General features: G+C 38.5%; 1 protein-coding gene across 6 annotated transcripts in view; it reads left to right on the top strand.

The window, feature by feature from the left end:
• LRBA (LPS responsive beige-like anchor protein) overlaps positions 1–21,989 on the top strand; it is a 357,069-nt gene that overhangs the window by 355 nt on the left and 334,725 nt on the right. The gene's annotated exons all lie outside the window — the stretch shown is intronic.

Here is a 21,989-nt window from a genome sequence, read left to right as displayed (position 1 = left end):
TGAAGGGAAGGAGCTGTGCAGAAGAATCCACAGGGTTTTTAATGCTGTTTTGCTGTTAATAATTTTTTACGTGTTTGCACTTTCACCATGCTGTATTTTGACGATGCTCTTTTTGCTTACCACAAAAGCTGAAAAAAAAGCATGTGAGCCTCTTTATATGCACACACTTATACTTGAAACAACTGTAAGCATCCTCCTCCTTTGTTTTCCTCAGAGAAATTGTTGCTTTATTTAGAACTGAGAAGTATATTGCTATGTTTAAACATTTAACAGGTGTACTCAACAAGAAAGTTAAATGTTAATTTAGTAACTCAAACTGTCATCAAAACACACACACTGTTTCAAATCAAAACAGTGTTTCAAACATGTTTACATCCCTTCCTGCTTCCTGTTGCCTTTGGAAGTAGGTATAACTTTCATGTTCTGTGTGCAGGGGTTAGGGTGTCAGGGGGCAGTTCATTCAAACATGTTTTACATAATCTGCTTTTGGGGAAGAGTAGAATGTGGTTTCAGTGTCCTTTTTTAAGTTAATGAATTAGGGACTCATCTTCTATTTTTTGATTGCTGTGTGGCTGTATCTAATATTTCATAATCCGATCTCACTAAACATTAAGGATACAACTTTTCCTTGTTGAAACTACAATTATAATATGTACCTTGAACTTTTTGGGCCATTTGCTTTAAATGGCATAATTTAATGCAATTAGACTAGTTAATAATGTTTCCTTGGTGCAGGAAATCAAACATTAGGAGAAAAACTCTCAAGTTTACAAGGACACTCTGCTATTACCAGAGGTCTTGAAACATCTCTAAAAACAATTATCGTCCCTCCTCCTTCCTTTGAGTGAGCAGCTATGACTCTAAAACAATGTACTTTCTGACAAACCAGGAAGTGAGAACACTTAATAATATAAAGTTCACTAACAAGGAATGTGGAGGCAGAAGGCATTCTGGTTTTTTATGCTGTTTGCATTTCAGTTTTTTTGTTATTAGTATTCTTTGCTACATGCAAGTTTTAATGGTCACTAAGTATTTGTGTGCAGTGTATGTTTCTTGTTATTCAGTGTTATCTTCTTGGGTTATGATAAATATTTACTTTGGAGTATTTTTGTATTAACAGTGCAGTGCCCTAGATTGTTTGGATGGAAGTCTCAATACAGGGGAATGGCAGTAGTGACAGAAATAAAGTGCAGATCAGAGGTTTCATGGGTGCTTCAAGTATGAGGAAGTGATTTAAGTTACTTGGAGTCCACTTGACAATGTGCTGGACTAAACCCAGTGCTCACATATACAGACATGAGGTTCAGAAGGAAATTCTGGTGAATAATTTAGGATTTAGGGCATTTGTGTGAGGGGAAATCATTCATGAGTGTGTTAGATTTTACTTTGTTTCTAGTGTGGTCTTTTGAATGGTGTGCTGGAGGTGTATTTTATGGCAGCAGTGGAAAGAGGCTCAGAAGAATAATTAAAAATGTAAAGCTCCTTGATTCCTGTGATTCTTTTTCTGCTTCATTTTGGACAAGAGAGGAGCAAAAACTTCAGCGTGATTTAGAGATTGATTTTTAGACTTAAGAGGTCTGGAGAATTTGACTGGTTGACTTAATTTTCCTGGATCTTCATTTCCCAGATAGACAGGGGAGAGTTTTGGGCATTGGAAATTTTTAAAACTGTGTTGTCATTTTTTTCTGCAAGGGAAACAGCATCCCTGACCTCTCTGAGAAGATTCCTCAAGCATTTCAGCATACCTTGCCTAAGTGTGGGAGGCTAAAGGTCATGCTCCTGCCCCACATTATTTTATCAGCTGATGGAAGTTGTGACACAACCAACACTTTGGTATTAAGGATGCTTTTCCTGCATATGTGAGAACAAAATCCAAATTTTGGAGCAATAGCAAAAATAGTAGACCCCCTTGATTTCTCTGAGTCCCAGGAAAACATCAGCTAGCTGGCAAATCAGGTATTTTGGAAGATGATGTTTCAAAGTTAAGTGGTTTTGTTAAAACTGAAATGCATGAAGAAAATCAAACCAGCCAACAAACTCATAGTTTTTGCTACAGAAAGCCATTATTTTCTAGACTTTTGTTTTAATAAAAACAAAAGCTGACTTTTTAATGTAGCTTTTTGGATATGAGGGATATGAAATCTTCCTTCAGAGCAATGCTCATTCACCTGTCACAGAGTTCTGCCTCAGTTCACTTGTTGCCTGTGACCATTTTGTCAGTAATACCTCTGAAATCACGTTGACCAGAATTTAAGGCGTGTCAAGTACTGGTTAGCAGTGATGTACTTGGTTTTCTCTGTGTGGGTGTGCAGGAAACCTGTAACTGTTATCTGAAAAGGTGACTCTTAGCTCTGGCTTTTCTGGTAGTTTGTTTCCCAATGGCTTTGGGAGCGTGTTTCCTCAGGTGTGTGCAGGTTGAGTTTGGGATGTGACAATCACACCCTGCTCTGATGTTGCCTGATGGGATTAAGCCCCATGTATCCCCTCCTGTTTGGTTTCATTCTGTGCAGTGACTCACAGCTGCAGTCACCAGGGGTGGGAGCAGAGATCTGCTAGCCTGCTCCTCATGATTTGGAAAGAGGGCAGCTGCACTTTCTGGGGTTTGTTTGGTCACTAAGTTGAGGCATCTTTATACCAGAGTGCAAGGAGGGCTGGGCTAATCTGGGTGGAAAGGTGGCTTAGCAGCATTTTATTCTTTATGGCATGACCACCCTCAAATGTGAAGAGATATTTTTTAAATGGGGATGTTAGGTGCCCTAATTTTAATTTCTTGGGAAAACATGTTGCTCTTAGTTATGCCCTTCCAACTTGCTGTAGCATATGGAGGTAATCAACAGAAGACCAAAGTTCTGTCTTGATGTTTCTCATCTTTAAGTATTTAAGAGATGGTCACATTCTATATGTGAAAGACTCAGAAGGTCAAAAATCTAAAGTGCACAGTAATTGATCTGCTGCTTACTAAAGAAATTTAAGCCTCTGTAGTTCTGATTACTCGAGCAAAATAAGTTGTTCACTTCAGCAGTGTTGGATCTTGGAGGGCCACCTCTGACATTTTTTCTGTCCAACACTGTAACAAAGTGCTTAGTTCTACCATCAAAACCCTTCTAGTCTCCTTTTGTTGTCTTTGGAAATTCTACTAGAAATATGGAAGTTTTGGTCAGTTTTGTTTTGGTCTGTTTTCTCAATGAACACAGTTTCCCAGCCCACCTTGAATATGTCTTTGTATATTTCAGCACCTTTTAAAAGTGAAGAGAGAGATAGGGACTTTCAAGAAACTGATTATTCTGTGAAAAATTTTGAAAACATGTTCTTGTTCAGGTATTAATCTGTTCTGTAAGTTTTTTAGACAGACTAAGCTAAACTATGGATATATATTCCTCATGCATTGTGAATGTTTTTAAACTGATTTCACACAGCAATAACTCCTTGAATTTCCTTTGCATACAAATCAGGTGAATTCCTGTTTGTTACCTCATATTTGCCCCCCTTAGTTTATTAAAATATAAAACCCTTCTGGTTGGAGAAAATTATAGAATGGAAAAATAAGTTTCTTACAGTGGGATCTGTTACTAACTTAAAATAACTCTAAGCCAATTTTGTTTTAAAAAGCTTCAGTGCTTCTGATTGTTTTATTGAATATGGTATAGATTGTTACTTAATTTGCTTCAATTTCTTCCTCACAGTCTGTGTTGCAAAGACTGGTTATTTTTTTTCAAATTTCTCTTTAATGAAGAGAATGTGTTGTTGCTTCTGATTCTGTTCCTGGATTATGAGAGCCTCACCAAGAGTGACAAAGTGCAAATGAGAAAGAAACACAAGTTTTTAGCACCTTTGAAGAAAAAGTAATGGGATCTGAGGAGCAGAAGCTAAAATTGCTTTGTAAATTTAATTTGTCAACTCTTTCACTTCTGCCAGACTTTACTAAAATCACAAACAAAAAATCGACCTAACTTTAAGAAATTCTTACAGATTATTTTCCTTCCAATACATCAGTTTTCTAATTTGGATGGTTTTGGCACACCAGTGCAACTAGAACACTGCAACTCATAATGGTTTTTATGAAATCTGAATTCCCCTTTTTTTTGTCTCTTGTCACAGATCTACTTTGCATGTATCATGTTCTGGAAACCCCCCTCCAAAGCTAATGCTGATAGAATTAAATATGTTGCAGTAGTAAAAATCCACTATAAATGTCTTTATAACAATGCATTCCTTTCATTACCTTATTGTATGTTTTTAGAGACTATTTTCTATATAAACTTGTCAATGCTGATGACAAGTGGGAGTAACCAAGTAGCTCCTGGAATATCACTGAATATTGTGTATGTCTTAATAGATGCAGTCTTCCTTAGTAGCTTCCCAGTAAATACACCTCTGGCTACAGTTATCCTAGTTCAGTCACTTCTGTCCACTTACAGTATAGATGATAAGGTAATTCTGTGGCTTTAGCTGGGTCAGGCTTGTAGGGCTTTTAAAAAAAATAATAAATTGATTTTGAGTAAATTGAACAGTCAGCTGTCTTAGAGGTCATGCATGGTTTTTACTTATTGAAGTGATACGTATTTGGTATTTTTCAAGTACTGGTACAACTTGGACATTACTTTGTAGTTAGTGGAAATATCACCCTGTAGTACGTGCAGGGACTGAGGGAAATTTTGTGGTTGGCTGAGAAAGGTATGGAATGTAGTGAGTGGTAATGGCAGTCTTTAATTAGGCATGCAACAATTTAGAAGAAAATTGTCTAGGCTCTGAGGAGGAGCTGGTTTGTACTTTGGCTGTACTATCAACTCACTTCTGCAACTGCAACTTAAAACACAATGTAGGACAACAAAATATTCAGGACAGAATTTTAAAGACTGCATAGGAAAGTGTTCAGTTTTGCTTACTCTTCCACTAAGTTGCCAATCTGAGATTTCAAGAGTCTGTGAAAGCCTGGGAACATGCTCTGTGTTTTGCAGCAGTGTTGGCATCCTGTACTGACATTAATAGACTGTGCAAGCATAAAATAAATCCAAAAAACCAAAGCTGAACCGTGCATTTATACATATCATATCTTAATAATGCAGTATTTGTTAGACAATTTTTAATTAATAGTTTGTTCTGCAAGGAAGCCTGGTCAGAATGTGTTCATAGCATGGCTTAGAAGTCCCCTTTAGAGGGAAACACATCAGTTCAATGACAGATTTTTCTAGGTGGTGTCTGGTAACAGAAGAGAGGGAGTCAGGTTTCCATTGCAGTTGCTTTGCTGTCTCTGGGTAATGTTTTGTGCTGCTTCTGCCAGACAGTCCTGGGCTGGATGGACCATGGGCCTGACCCAGCAGTGCAGACAGCACAGAAACCTAGGAGCCATATGGACTGGCTCAGATAAAGCATCTGCAGATTAGGGAATAGAATTAAATTAGTCAAAAGCATCAGGGAAGCAGGTGGATGGCATGTCAAAGTTTCCACAAAGGCTGGACATTGCAGAGTGATACAAAAAAGGATAATTATAAATGCATGTTGAATCAGCATGCTTTGGTTCACTCCTCCAATAACCTTTTTGAAGATGAGTGTGAGTGAAGAGAAGGCTTTTGAAATTGCTGTATTGGCTGAACATTGGAGGTTGAGGAAAATCAAAGATGAGTATTTACTGAGTTCCTTTTTGAGGTAGTGTTGGTTTGGTACAGTGTTTAGTACTCAGTGACTAGTCAGGTATACATTCAGATGCTGAAGTTTGCTGAGTAGTCCCATTCTTCTGAAAATCATCCTGCCTGATTTTTTTTTTGGTTTTTTTTTTGGCATGTGTTGCAGATTGAAGTCTGATGAAAGATGAAAATGAGCTTTGTCTGCGGTTTCATTCACTCTGTGTATTTGCTTTACCACCTCTTGGTGAACCTGCACTCATTCTGAGCTGTCTCTCACTTGATGTGGTGCTCTGACCTTTTATTTTTTGCTAGATAAGTTGGAAGCTTAAAGCACTGATAGCTTCTGTCTTCATGCAGTCATCAAGTTCTTTATGAGCCTTAAGGAAGAAGCTTTAATCCATTGCACAGATGAAATAAGCTCTGCAGTTTAGTCACTGGAATGTGAAATAGCTTCTTGCTACCTTTGGTGTTTCTGTCTTTTTCTGTCTTCTTTAAAAATCTATTCTGTCAAATTCAGTCTTGTCTGCATTAAATTTATGCATATCTTTTTAAAGAACTTCTATTTATTTTAAATGGGTCAATCTGGCAGAAAGTTTTTGTTCATAATCACTAATTACAGTTAGCTAACTTTCTGCTGTTCAAGTGTCTTCCCCAGCCCCCAGAGGCCTTGCTGGCCTCTTCACAACGTTTTGCATAATGGTTTTTGGTATTAGCTTGACCTAATTACTAATGTCCTAATTTAGATTACGTTTCTGCTTTAACTAATTCTGGATTTTTCTGGTGGGCTTGATATCAGGCTAGAGCACATTACTGCCCATCCAAAAGGTAGTTTGGCCATTTTTCTTTGACCCTGGGAAAGCCTCAGGCTTTGTCTGTGAGCTTTGGCCGTTTGCCAGGAGTCTGAGGGCTCCATGAATATGGTAAATCAGGATACTATTGCCACCTGCTTTGGGAATGCTCTCCGTGGCCAGTGGAGACTGCAGCTTCCAGCATGCAATGCTCTGTGCTTAGGCAGATAGCAATCGAGCTGCATCCTTGCACAGCTGCTGTAATCAAACTCACCAAATGATGCTGCTGCAGGAGTTGCAATAGTACCTTTCCCTGAGCCACTGGGGGATTTGTGCAGACACTGGGAGCCTGGAATAATTTGTGGAGAGCTCACGTTGCCACAGTGCTTTAGATTCCAGAGCTTTACAAATAGGCATAAGTAGTTTCTAAATAGAAACTAATTTGTGGAGAAGAAAAATCTAATGCCTTCTGTTGCACTGGATTCCCCTAGTAGTAACTGGGGAGCTGGGAGCAGCTATGTCCCAGGCATGATTTCCTTGTTAATAGCTGCCTTGAGAAGATATTTAAATGAGAATTGCTGGTGGGAATAGGATGTGCTCTGTTGCAGCCTATAAATGTTCCATGAGTTTGAGCTGCAAGTCTCTTTACTGCAGCCTGCATATGAATAGTTTTGTTGATGTTTTTGTATTCTACATGTATCTAGGAAAAAAATTCCAGATACGTCAGTGCAGAAAATTTCAGATTATTTTTTGTGTGACTGAAAAGCTGGAATTGAATTGTTCAGGCATAAACCTCTATTCCTTTGTTGATGCAACTGAAGAAATCAAGACTTGAAGAGCTTCTGGGTTATCTTTGCTTTGCAGTTGAAAATGAAACCAGAGTAACTGTGTAGGACTCATCTGTTCTATGAAAGTGTGTTATGTGTGTGTCAGTCTCCCCTTTTGCCATCAGCAGTTGTTCTCTGAGGTGGACAGAAATTACAGAGATAAATTCACTGAAGTGAGCCTATTTTATTTGCCCCACTTAGATACTCCAAATTTCTAGGTTTGTCCTGGACTAGCCCTGTAAAACAGTAACTGTAAGAATGCTTGGGGTGACCTGTAGCCTATTTATTTTCTCTTTGGGAATGCTGAAAGACAAGAGTCACCAGGAAGCAGCAGGTAAGATGGCAACTGCAGCAGGAGGGCAATTTTTGTAATAAAAGACCATCAAGAAGAGAACCAGTAGCATCTTGCAGTGAACTGGGAAATGTGTGATTATGGAGTCCAGGATGCTGAATGTTGATGTGGTAACCCCCCTCACAAAGTGTTCCTTTATCAAACTGTATGTTTGAGTGGGAATTGTACTGGCTGCTTTTCCAAACGTGATTCGGGTGGGGGTAGGTGGGGAGTAAGGTTAAACCCTGTTGCTGTAGAACTGCTGAATAAAGGCTTTGCAGATCCTGCAACTTTTCTGTTGTTAGAGAAGCTTTTAAGTTGTGCAGTTCGCACTTCTTGGGGTGAAAACATTGTTCCTAAGGACAGTTGTTTTTTGCATGATTATTAATGATCCAATGGACCTTGGAATCATTGAGTGCTTAAGAAAACCAGACAAAACCCACCACCACCAAAAAAACCCCCAAAAATCAAAACCACAATCCCCCTCCCTCCAGAAAAACCCGAAACCAACCTGAAAAACAATACACTCTTCCCCCTTCCATCAAACCAAACCCAAAAGGTTTTTTATGTAGAATCATAGACTTCAGTTACAAAATATCACCAGTGATACAGAAGTAGAATTGCTGATGAGCCTTAAAACAGTGTCATTGAGAGGAGGCTAAGAACCAAATGACTAATGTTGTGAATGGTGCATGACTGTTAAATAAACAAATGGAAACTATCAGTCCAGTCAGCATCTGCCTCCTGCTAATGTTTTTGTTGAAACTAAGCATGTGATTTGTCTCTAGTTGTGATTGTGAACTTGATTGAAAAGAACTTGCAAGCTATTTTTTCTCCCTGTATAATGGGAGCTTACTTACACTCTAGGATTTGATTCCAGTATGTGATTTAGGTGCCTAATGCCTGGCTTTTAGGTATCTGATATGGAGTGTAAAACTAAGTAACTGTGATTGCATTTTTTAGAATGTATTTTGAACCATCCAACATGAGATGGGGAGATGTGTGTGTTCAATATATTGCTGCTGTTACAGAATGGGAGAATACCTGAGATGCTGAATGGATATTTCAATTGGGATTGCAAAAGATTCTCTGTTCAATTTGCAATCTATAGCTAAGGGTCACTTTCTGAAGTTATGAAGTCTTTACCACTTCAAATTGTTTTTAAACAGGGTAGCAGCAGTTCCCAACAGAGCAATGAAGTGCAGTGAAGAATTCTCAGGATCAGAAACTGTACCAGTGGTTTCCCATCTTTATATAAATCAGTAAATGCTTATGAGGAAATTGTTGCCATGTTTCCTTGCCCATTTATTCCTCAAAAGTAAGGTTCCAATCTTGTGCCACACTAGGTTATCTACTGCCTAACCCCACACCAGGACACAGCTTTGTCCTTTCTGTGCCCTCTTGCCTCCTCTTCCATGACCTGGCACCTGCTGCCTTCATCCTTGGCTGCAGAAGTGAGTCCTGAGCACTGGAATCTGTAGCAGGCTGGGAATCTGTGAGTGCCACTGTGTGCTGCAGTTGGTGTGCATCAGCTGATTGGCAGGAGCATTGCCTTGGGGAGATGTTTATTCCATGACTCATCTGAGACCTGGTGCTGAAGTCCCCTGCCCTTCCTGTGTGCTGCTTTTAAAGCAGAATGGCTCTTTAGGAGTTTTGCTGGTTTGGTAAAGTCTCACCTCTGCAGGAAGTGAAAGCTACCCTGATTTCTCTCCTTAGCAGGAGGAGATTCAAATTGCCATTTGTCAATATTGAGGGTGCTGTGAGTGATTTGTAAAGGAGCACTTGTAACACCTCTTCTGCAAATAAACAGAAAAAAAATTGCCAGATTCATGAGTATGGGGAGAAGGCACAGAAAGAAACAAGTGTCAGACCTTGTGGCTAAGTTGTTTGAATAAGGTTTTCTAGTCACTCATACTCAAATTTCACTTGAGTGCAGACTTAGTCTTGATGTCTTTGTTGCTGTTCTTTAAAGATGGATGTGTCTGTAGGGATTCTTTAATTAGGTATGCAAGGAGTTGAGATCTCTTTCTAGACATGTGAATAGAAGTAGAGGTAACTGTAGAGCAGCAACCAAGCTGCCCAAAGAAATTGTCATAAAATAACATCACACATGAGCAGTTTAGTTTAATCACTGTAACTGTGCTGTTATAAGACTTGATTATAAACTATTTGTTTCAAATTCAAGCTCCTGGATTCAAATCCCAACTCTCTAAATATCACGATCTTGTCACCATCTATCCTATTAGGAAAGTTGTGGCAGACTGGTGAAGTTATCAGTGACTGGAAAAGGGAAAACATAACTCCAAGTGTTGAAAGGAGGAGGGGGGGAAGGTAGAACCCAGGAAATTCCAGGCTATTCAGTTTCACCTCTGTGCCTTACAGGATGATGGAACAGATGCCCCTGGAAATTGTGCTAAAGCACATAGAAAATAAGGAAGTGATTAGTGACAGCTTACAGGGTGTCACTAAGGGTAAATCAAAGGGCCTGACAAATTTAGTTGCCTTCAGTGATGAGGTTGCAGCAGTAGTGGATGAGGGAAGAACAACTGATGTTGTCTGTGTGGACTTGTGCAAAGCATTTGGCACAACATCCTTGTCTATAAACTGGAGAGGCATGGATTTGATGGGTGGGGCACTCACTGGATAACAAATTGCCTAGAGAAGTTGTGGGTGCCACACCCCTGGAAATGTTCAAGCTGGAAGGGGCTTTGAGCAGCCTGGCCTAGTGGAAGGTGTCCCTGCCCATGGCAGAGGGGATGGAGCTAGATGATCCTTAAGGTCCTTTCCCACCCAAGCCATTTGGTGATTTTATTGCAGTGTGACACTATCCTGTAGCCAGCTGACATGGGGGGGGTCTAATGAGTGTTGCATGCCTCATTCCTGCTCTGCTAGCTCAATCTTCCTAAACAGGGTGTTTCTGTGCATTTCACTGTAGTAATGCTGCATATTACTGAAAATGGGGCTGGTCAGATAGGCTTAGTGACCATTTTGCAGCATGCATGACACCTACTGTGTGGAATAGCTCTTTAACTTTAAAATACAGTTTGTCTTCTGTGGGATGGCAGTGCATTTGGGTTCTGTAGCACTGAGTGATCTTGGTGCTTCAATTTCCTGTTAAAGTGGGTATATGAGGAAAGAGGTGAACAGCTTTAAATGCTCATTTGTAGTAATTTTCCAGTTGGATGTTTGATTTCTCAACTTCTAAGTCAACTTTAATATTTCCTGTAGCTCTATTGCTCATATATAGGAGGCTAGAGTTGTAGTTAGAATTTTCTTTCCCAACTCTTAAGAAGTTTTGTTCACCAAGGATATTTCTAAATGGGTTTGTTTGCCTTTGACCTTACCCTGCAAATTGGAAAGAATGCTTGAATGCACATATGGATTCTTAAAACAAGTATTGATCTTTATAACAATGGGATCAATGCAGAGTAAAGGATTTCTCAATTGCAGTAATTGTATGTGCAAATTTCTATATTAAAAAGTGCCTGAACCTCAGTCTTAATATCCAGAATTTTGAAAGCAAATATGGCTTTGTTTAGGGAGGTTAATAATTTGGCCAAGAGGAGCTTGTCCATTATGAGCAAGCATGCTACTCTCTCTGGTTAAATTAACTGTGGCATCAAAGAAAACAGAATAATCAAATGTATGGATGGCAGCTATAATTATCAAATATTAGTTATCCAAGCATATATCTTTTATCTTTAGGCAGTGTTTTGTTTTATGTGATGTAGTTGTGATGTCTGTAAGGTGTTTCCATGTTCTGGTGCTGTGACCCTGTAAGGTATTTATACAGCCAGATGTGTACTGGAAAAATGTGAAGATAATTGAGAAATTGCTCTGAAGAGTCAGTGGTTCAGACATTAAGATTACCTGATGTCTTCTGTTTCATGCAATTTTCAAGGATTCTCTCTGAAGTTTTAGCTTTTTTTTGGCAGGCCCTGTGTGATACTGTGCTCCAGAGCCGTGTGGGTTCAGCCTTTGATGAGATAACAGCAGATTTTCTAACACACACACACACTCCAGCTGCACAGACACTACTGAAAGCAGGCAGGTTTAGATTAGATGTCAAGAATGTCTTTACTCAGTGAGGCACTGGCACAGGCTGCCCAGAGAGGCTGGGGGTGCCCCACTGCTGGGAGTGCTCAAGGCCAGGTTGGATGGGGCTCTGAGCAAGCTGATCTAGTGGGTGGCATCCCTGTGCATGGAGGGGACTTTGGAGCTAAGAGATATTTAGGGTCCTTCCCAGCTCAAACTGTTCTGTGATTCTGTGCTTTCAAAGCAGCAGCAAATGTGTGTTTTCTGCTGGGTGCAGGCATCAAGGAAGTTGAGTTTGAACCTAGAAAAGGAGAGTGGTTGTGTTGGGCTTCCCACTTGACCCAGCTATGCTTCCTCCTTGATAATCAAGGAGTGTTGAATCTGTACCTAACTCTAGAGCTGCCTCATTATCCTTTTGCCTTTAAAAAGAAGAAAAGAAAACATTTGTTCTGTTTGTTGTAAGTCAGAATGTGACTTTTCCAGTAAACAGCCACACAACTTTACAGACTGGAATGAAATATTGCAGTTTCAGCAGTACCCATTGTTCTTCTACTTTGTCTACACAGAATTAGTTCTGTTTCATCTGCAAATTCTGTTGTTAGGGCAGCTGGAAGGCTCAAGCTGGGTTCTCATTCTGAAGGTGTAGCAAACTGTCCTTATGAAGGGCTGATTTTTCCTTCTCTTCTAATCTTCCTGTGTTTTAAACAGGTGGGGTGATCCTGTAAGTACAGATCAGGACACACTGCAAGATTCCACTGCTGTTAGCTAAAGTAATGAAACATCTTCTGAGGAGTACTTGCTATGTGTAGGTTGCCATTTAGATATTTGATTTCCAGTTTGTGATATGGCAACAAGTAAAAACTTTTTTAGAAACAAGAAAGTAACAAGTGAAGTTGTCAAATAAGAACTAGAAATTGGGAAACTGTCAAGTGAACTTAACTTTAGTGTTGTAAGACAATATGGGTGTCTATTAAACATCATAAGAACAATATTCTTGAAAAGCCAATTTATCAGTAAGATATTGCTGTGCTAATTCTGTAGTTGCCCAATATTGGGAAAAAAAGGAGGTGGGATGTCTTGTTTTTAAAGCATATAATTTCCAATATAGGTATTTTTTTTGGCTGTTTTGAACCTGTTACAACTGAGACTGAAGCTCTTCAGAAAGCAATGGCCTAAAACCTGAAATGAATATATAGATTGAAGCTCTAGCAAGGATGGTATCACCAACTTGGGCACTGGAGTATGAAGCTGTGTTGTTTAGGATTTTTGTCTTGCTGTGGTTGTGACCTATCCCATAACAGTGGCTGTCACTGAAAATTTGTAAACACACGAGTCCACTGGTAGATTTGGGACTGAGGAGCTAGATTTTTTTTCTTTTTAAATCTACTGGGAAAATAACAAGCTTTTGTTTTGTTGAAACACTCTGTCCCTAAAGTTAGCCCTCTGCTAACTGCAGTGAGAGATCAGAAGACTTTTTCATCTTTGTGTTGAGAATCTTACTGCCAAAAACCACTACTTTATGTAGTACTTGGTTATGCAAAGGGAACTGAAGACAGAAGCTGTTCTTGGTGACTGACAGTGCAGTGAGAGCCTTGTTCCTGTAAAGGCAGGAGACAGGCTGTGTTGTGCAAACAAGTTCCTAAAGTAGGGTGTCCTAAAACCTGAAGTTCATGCTGGAACTTGTGTGATACTTGCTTGAAACCAAACCCAAATAATAGTAGTTGTGTGAATGCAAAATCCTCCTTTTGTTTTTCTTTGAAGTGAGGAATAACAGGTGTCAGGAAGAATAATAGTTGCTGTTTGTATTAACATGTATTGGTAGGAGTAATATTTGCTCTTTGTATTGAAAAATAATAACCAAAGGAAGCATGCTGAAAATGAGGTTGTCCTGTTTGCTGGGCACTAAAAGTGACACTGGGAATTGTTCTGTTTTTCCTGCTCATTCTCTGGAGTGTGTGTACCAAAGAAGCAGCTTTGAATGAAGGAAGAAGTGAAAATTCTCAGGTTTTCAAATCTGAAGTCAGAAATATGTAACTGTTATCAGCTAAAGTTTGGAGTTGCTGTACATGACCTGAAGCAGTGTGGACAATCATTATGTTGCCTAGTTTTGTGCAGCAAATGCCAGGAGTGAAGAATGATGTCTGAGGAAGGACAGATGTGTTATAATGTGAAATGTCTGACTTGCTTTGCTTTGGCTGCAGTTGTCACTGCCATTACTACAGATGACCATAATCATGGTTACTGCCAGCAACCATCTGAGGTTAGGAACAAGAGCTTTATATTCACAATGTGGGAAACCTTTTAAATTTGTAATTGGACTAGTGTAATTTGAAAAAAAATAAGATCCCTTGTTCCCTAAGTTGATGCTTTTGAATTTATGAGAATCTAATTGTGGATTTGATGGAAAGAATTAAGTCTAGTAGGTTGATTGATCTGTGGACTGAATGCATATTGAATATGGAGATACTTAAATTTGATCATTTCATAAATGTAACATTTTTATGTATTGTGAATAAAAGGCTGTTCCTAATTTTTTGAGTAATAGGAGATATAACAGAGAAATTTCCTCCTGTTTCCCTACCAGACTCCTTAAAATTCTTCCTTAAATGGATGCATCTCTCAGGTTATTTACAACATTCTAACAAAGTCTTGGTTTTTGCATGACTGACTTCATTCACATATTTTGGGTTCCAAAAATGTTACTGTGCTATAAAGCTGAAATTAGTTTTGTATTAAACACAGTGAGAAATAGGACTGGAACATAACGAGAAAAAGAAACCTAATTTTATCGCTTCTTAAATGTTGTTATCTCATAACAGCATTCTTCTGATTACCTGCAGTCATTTAGCACCATCTGTAGTGCCATGTGTAACATAGTTAAAGTACTTTAATAGGATAAACACAGTTAAATTAAAAATTGTTGCCAAGCAAATGAGTATGTAATATTTTAGGAATTGAGGCATCTACCATGGAGAGGGGTTTTTATCTGTAGCTTCATTTTCCATAACCCTCTTCTTTCCCTGTTGGTCCCCTCAGTGCAGAGCTTTGGTGGCAATCAAGTGTGTGCCATTGTTTTCTCAGTTTTCTCAGAGAGAATGCTGTTACTGTCTGTTTCTTCTGTATTTTCTGCTCAGTCTAGAACTGAGTTTGTGCTTTACACTACATATGCTGCAGCCTCTCCTCTTGGCCTGGATTTCCCAATATGCAGAAAGAGAGAGAAGCACTGTAATGGTTGTTCTTTATTGGCATCAGGATTTGCAGCAGTCTCCAGATTACACAGCTAAATTACCTCCAAACTTTTGCAAACAGTCCATGGACTGTTCAAGAAACAGAGGTGGGTACAGTGCTCAGCATTCTGGTTAGGTGTCTTAATGGGAAGTGTGTAAATCAAAAATAGAACCTTGCTTCATGTGACCTTTTGATTTGGAAGGGTAGTGACATTCAGCAAGGTACTTGTGAATGGCAATTGCATTTTAAGTGATTTTAAGCTTCTTAAAGCTTTGTTTACTTTGTTTTTGTAAAAAGAGGTCTTTGAATTGATAGAATTACTGAAATAGCATAGTTATTGAGTGTGTTTTATCAGTGTTGCAGTCAAATCCTCATTTGTTACAATTCTTCCAGATGCTGAAAGCTGTTCTCTTTTCTGGATTGTCCATAAATTGCTTTGTACAAAGGTTACAAACTGTAGCTGGCAGTATTTTGTCAGAGCATGACTGACACTTTATACTTTGATAAGGTTACAGGTAAGTGTAAGCTTCTATAACTTCAACTTTTCTTCCTGAATATTTGCATAAATGTTTCATTAGTATTTGGCTGGACTGACTATAATTATGTTTCACATGTCCTTTTCCTGTCTCTTGCCTCAAAGTTTGTATGAGAGGAAGGAACAAAGTTGAAATTTTTATTCAGAAAAAACTCTTCAAGTTCTGAATAATGTTTATATCACAGCAACCTTTTGTATTCCAGATCTGCCATTGACCAGCTGGTTTAGGTAAAAATTTTGCCAAGGACAGTATTGCACATAAAAGAAAGCTGGTGATTGACAGCAAGGATGAAATAAGTTTTGGGTTACTTTGAAATAAGAATGGTTTCTTAAGAACTAGATTCTCTGCTTTGCAAAAAGTGTCCGATAATAAATAAAAACTGAACAATTCCATCCCTTTCTTAAGAAAAGAGTATTTTTCCTTTCACCTGTCCATTGCCACTGTATTTTCCCCAGTGTTGGTAATTGAATAGTTTTGGGGTTTTTTTCAGTATTTCTGCTTACATATATAAAAAACCCAAACAAACATGATTTTGTGGAAGTCTGTAATGCTACAATTTCACAGGATAAATATACTTCAGTAGTGATGTCATTCCATAAAAGAAGAATGCTACAGCTGTATGGCTAGGTAATCAGACATGAGGCACCCATGTGCTTCCACAGACTTGCTCCCTGAGGAGGGATTAATGTGGATGAAATGTTAATCTGCTTCACTTACGCTGTATAATACAATCTTATGTAAATACTAAATAGGAAAAAGATATAAATCTCAAAAGGAAAATTGAGACTTTGCTGGATGGAAAATCCCATACTTTGCAAACATCTTAAGGGTATTACAGAAAACTTGGGGTTTGTAAGTTTAGTTGGATTTCCAAGACCTCACTGCTTTTACTGCAAGTGTTTGAGTAAATACAAATAGTGAGAAAGAAAAACTGTCTCTAACTCAGCAGTTGATAGAGCTGAAATAAGGTGGCAGCCTTGCCAAAAGCTGTATTTGCATTTCTTGCTTCAGTTTTCAGTTACAGAAAGTGAAGTGTTCTGTAATACAGATTGTGTGCTCACCTGTCATGCCAGTAGGAGGAGAGGAGAGGTTTACTTTGGGTTTTTATATTAACTCGATCTGGGTAACACAATGGGGATGTTTACATTTGGAGACCAGCCTGAGTTAGGTTTGCAGGAAAGTGTATAAAGCTATTTGCAATGTACTTAGTGCATTAAAACATAGCAATTTACACCTGAAAAGTGTTTGTTTTCAGACTCTTTGTATTTAATATAAAGCCTAATGTTTTTCAGACTTTTTTTGAGCTTTTTATTTAAGTTCACCTGCATATAATGTTGTCTTTCTGTAGAGTGGTACATGTGTGGCATCTATAGACATGCTTATGTATTTTTTAAAAATTTGTTTCATTCCACAGAACTATAATATAAGAGAACTATAATATTGTTTATCAAAACCAGTTACTGGAATTCCATTGAGGCAGAGTGAGCCAACTTTAGAATTGTAGTACTCCATGCCATAATTGTGGTGGCTGAAATAAAAATGTAGAAGGCAGGGATTGTTGTTTTTGAAACAGTGGAAGTGCAAGTGTTAAAAAAAGATACAGATATTTGAGAGAAGAGCAACATTCCTCCTGAGATTCAGCTACTGAAAAGCTTATCTTGGAATAGCACTTAAAAGTTTACAGTTGCCAATAAAAGCATCCCTTGAAAGAGTGTCAAGTATAGATTATAAAACCCAGGGATCAATGTGTTAATGTGACCTCCTGCATAACATCAGCCATAAGGCCAGCTAATATTTTATGCAGTTAGTCAGCTGACTAAGTGTAATAATAAATCTTGGCAAAGTGGATTAGGAGACAGCTTAGAACAATTGCTAATAAGCCTGCAGTCATTGGGGTTTGAGTGGCAGTAAGTTTAACAGTGCAAAATCTTAAAAACAGCCAAGTGTTTCTTATATGAGGTGTTCTGCTAGAAGTTTGAAGATGTTGGAAACACAGTACTAAAATTAGTTCCATGGAGTCTTATGGAATGCAGATTGGCCTTGTAGACTAATTTAAAAAACCTGGGTTTTGTATTTAGTACGGTAAATGATGCATGAACTTTTTGACTGTAAAGGGAAGAAATTTCAGTGCTGTTATGAAAGCCCATCCAAAGATGATGAAATTGGCGTGATACATTGGGTGGAATTTTGTGTGCTTGGCTTTGCAGAAATCTCTCATCTTTATTAGAGGAATCTGGAAGCCTGAGTAAGATGATATTTGAGTTGGTACAGACCTGCCTGATTTAGGAATGGAAAGATGCTGAAGTGTCTGGGCTGTGATAATTTTGTTCTGCTTCATACAAAATGTATCTTGTCCTAGTGTTAAATTTTTTTATATGAGATGGGATTCATAGAATAGAACTGAAATATTTGTTACCAGGCAGGAAACTTGTTATTAATTGGCAGAGTTGGTGACCCAATGTAGTTTCTTCTGTGCTGAATTTCTACAGGTGGGTTGCTGCCTCCTGTCATAATTAGCAGAATTATTTCAGCTAATTGAGAATTGACACACTTGTCCTGGTAAAAGTGAACTTGGGAAAAGGCATCTGTTTTGATCCTGATAGTTTCATGGAGATTCATGTCTTGACATGACAACTTGTGTAACAGGAATTTATAACAAATAATCGACTGGGGAGGATCTAGAGTGGCAAATTTGCTAGTACATTGTGAGAGGGGAGCTGGCTGAGCCTCTGTGCTGGGGAGGCTGTGCAGAGGGATCACTGGAGGGAGGTTTGGAAGGAAGCCAAGGAAACACTGTCGGGTTTGCTCAGAGGGATTACACAGTCATCCTGATCTGCATCTGAAATATTAGATCTGGCTTGACCCTCAGCTGTGGTGGAATGAGTGATGCAGGCAGGAGACACAATGGCTGGAGATCTGTGACCTCCTCTTCCAGGTGCCATTCCTGCTGTTCTAATGAACACCCTTCCCAGAACTAGAATGTGTTCAGGGTAGAGGGGCACACAACAATGCTTTGTATCTTTTTAAGAAATGGGGCTGCTCTAGAATTGCCAATCTGGTTTTTGTTGTGGGGTGGTTAGCCTGGAGCAGCTTTGCCTGTGCTATCAGAATCTGCATTCTCTCTAATTTCTACAGTAGTGCTTAAAGTGCTGTGATTCATCTTTTGTTTGGGCTGGGTCCTTGGTTTGTTAGTTAACTGATATCCAATAAACAAAGTTACATTTGATGTGCAGGGCTGGTAAAATTCAGCTCTTAAAGGAGTAAAACTAGTTTGACATTGACTTTTACAAGATATTTTAACAATAAAGCTTACAGAAGTCATAGTGAGCAGAATTTTCTTTATCAGAAATGTGCTTTGCAAAGCTAGTTGTCTATAAATTTATTTGGTATTATACTTTCTAATTAACTGAAGAAAGATGAAAATGTTGAGAGCTACTACAAAAGGAGTGTCTTTGTAACCTGAACTAGCAGCCAAGTGAAAGGGGTTGTTCTCTCTGAGGTATTGCTGTTGCTGGGTAAAATTTCAGGTCACAGAGGAACTGTATTGTTGAATGTCAAGTACTCCCAAGTAATGTGGCCTTCAAGACTGTTTTTAAGGAGTCATGTTTTAGTCATTCTAGGATCTGCTGGAATGGATATAAGCAATCTCTTACAACTTCATTAATTATTGTACAGCTGAAAAGAAAACATACAAGTGTGTAATCATCGTTTTAAAGTTATTTTAAAATTACATACATGCATAAAAGTGAAATAAGGGTTCTGTTGATACTGCTCTTATTTTTAAAGAACTTATTTTAGAATTCCTGTGCCAGAAACTGGGATTGAAATGTGTGTGGTGACAATGTTATGTACCCTACTGCTTATAAATATGTTTTTTAGTGGCTAGATGCTTCTAAAATTGTTCCTATGTGAATCTGACAATGTTCCTATTGGATGTATTTGCAGTGAATAATTTTAAGGCCTTAATTTGAGCCACATTTTTATATCTAAGTATCTGAGACTTTGAAATTATGCTTGTGTCTCATTCAATTTCAATGTATTTATTTTAGAAAGTAATTCCGTATACTGGATAATTCACAAAGTTTATTTTTTTCTGTTTCAAACCTGTTACCTGAAATGCCCATGAGATGGTGCTCATCAGTCTTGTTTCTGTGCAGCAGCAGATCTGTGCATAGCTCTGACTTTCCAGTAAGGATGCAGTGATTGGCATTGTTGCATTTCTAAGAGAAAGAAAATGAACAAAACCAACTGACAATACCTTGAATTAATTGACAAAATACCCATTACTATGGTATTTAGAAGTGTGTGTAAAACCCATCTTGATATCTGATTGTCTTTGGACTGATGGATTTGATGCTAGTTCACACAAAGGATTGGTTAGCACTTAATTTTTTTTGTAAAAATGCATTTCTAAATTTTCTAAATATGTTTCCCAAAGGATGGGAAAGTGTTTAGACATGTATGCTTTTCTTATTTCCTTTTTTTATACTTTCGTTTTTTTTTTTTCCCCTAAGATCTGTGAAAGTTTTCTTTATTATTTGGAAAATATTTTGTTACTAATCTACACTAGTGTGTTGTGTTTCGTAATGTTTCTGGGGGAGGTTGATTTGTTTGATTTTTTTTTTTTGTTTTGTTTTGTTTTGTTTTGTAATTTTTTATTTCCCTTGAGTTATGCATGTAGCTTCTAAGAAGAAGAGAAGAGAAAAATGTTAAACTCCTGTTCATTAAGGCAGGGAGGATCATAGAATGTTTTAGGTTGGAAGGGACTTAAAAGATCTTCTAGTTCCAAGCTCCTGCCATGGCTAGGGATGCCTTTCACTAGATCAGACTGCTCAAAATCCTCATCCAGCCTTTCTTTGAGCTGGACTGAGTGTCAGAAGCCCCAGTATAGTTTTCTGTGTATTATGCAATTTTAGATGCAAGATGGGGAGAAAAACAGCAGACTGAGGCAGAAGTTAGGAGAATCTTCTATTTGAAGTAAGGTTACAGAAATACTTGCAGTGGGCTGCAGCACAGTAGAACCAAAAGAGTTATTTTGCATTCTGTTTCAGACTGTTTTTATTGTTATTTTGAGGGTTGTGACCTGAATGGTCTGGGGAACCTGGGAGGAAATCTGGAACAGGACACAAGTGACAGACTTAAACTCCTGAGGAAGGAATTGTCAATATTGTTACAAAGGTGTGAGAACAAGAGTTGGTTGTAGGAGAAGTGGAGTGACCTGCACCTCTGCTATAATTGACTAAGATGACACTCAAGGAAAGTATCTGCTAAGTATTATTAGCAGAGATTACAGGCCCCTGAAAATGAGGTTGGCTTTGAACCTGATGACTTGATCTAAGGGAGATATTCAAAGACTGGTTCTGTACAAAGACAATCTTTGTACAGGCTGCTCAAGTTAAATCAGACCAAGAGGACATAAGAAAAAAAATCCATTTCCTCTGGAAACATCTTTTCCCTTCCAAATTGTGTGAATGGTGCTATGATCAATGTTTCTTTTGTGTTTTTATAGGCTTTTTTGCTTTTTTTTCCCTTTCTCAGATCACTACAGCTTTGATAAAGTAAGCATCTTGAGTTATAATTGCCTGTATCTTCAGTTCTATCAGTGGTTGCTTAAAGCAATGTGAAAGACAGCATAGAATAGAAGATAGTAAAGTACTTGAGAAGAGAACCTTGATGGACAAATAGAGGCAAAACCAGAAGTAAAGCAAAAACGAGTAAAACCAAAGTAAAAGTTAAGTATCTATTGAAAAGCAGGGCTTCTTCTGGTTTTAGGTGAAAAAGAGAAAAGAAAGAGTAAGTTCTGGCTGAATTTCCTTTGGGAAAATGGAATTGTAAGTTTTAATTTTGCAGTGTTTAATTTTTCCTGGAACAGAAGGTTTTACACATGTTCTGGATGTGCAGAAATGAGCAGGACAAATGTTTTATGAAGAATTACCTTGGACTGTAATTTAGCCTCATTGTATAGTAGCTACTGGAGGCTGAGAGGTAAGCAAGGAGGATTTTAAAAGCCTTTTTGGCTAATTTTTGAATTGCTGATGATGGTGAAAGAGGCAGCTCTGTCATTTGTGTATTGGTGCTGGACCATCTGTGTTGGGATGATTGGAGATGGAGCACCATTCCCATGGGGAAAGGCTGGGGCAGTTGGAGTTGTTCAGCCTGGAGAAGACAAAACTGCAGGGGGATCTCTTCAGCCTTTTATTCAGTACCTAAAGGGGCTACAAGAGAGCTGGAGAGGGACTTCTTACAAAACTTTCCTGGTAGAGCAATGGGTAATGCCTCTAAACTGAAAGAGAGCAGGTTTAGATTCAATGTTAGAAAGAAATTCTTAATTGTGACGGTTGTGAGGCACTGGAAGAGGTTGCCCAGAGAAACAGTGGAAACCCCATCCCTGAAAGTGTTCAAAGGCAGGTTGGATGGGATTCTGAGCAGCCAGGTCTGGCAGATGATGTCTCTGCACATGGCAGGGAGCTTGGAGCTACATGACCTTAAGAGTCCTTTCCAGCCCAAATCAGTATGAGATTCTGTGATAATGTATGTGAGTAAATGGTGATTGAAGATCAGGTAAGGTTTAAGAATGAAAAGGAAAGGTAACAACAAATAGTTCTCTAGCCCTAGTTCAC

Source organism: Erithacus rubecula (genome assembly GCF_903797595.1).
Source record: "Erithacus rubecula genome assembly, chromosome: 5".
Classification (NCBI taxonomy): domain Eukaryota; kingdom Metazoa; phylum Chordata; class Aves; order Passeriformes; family Muscicapidae; genus Erithacus; species Erithacus rubecula.
Note: the sequence above shows the minus strand (reverse complement) of the source record. Positions and strands in the feature narration are given on the sequence as shown.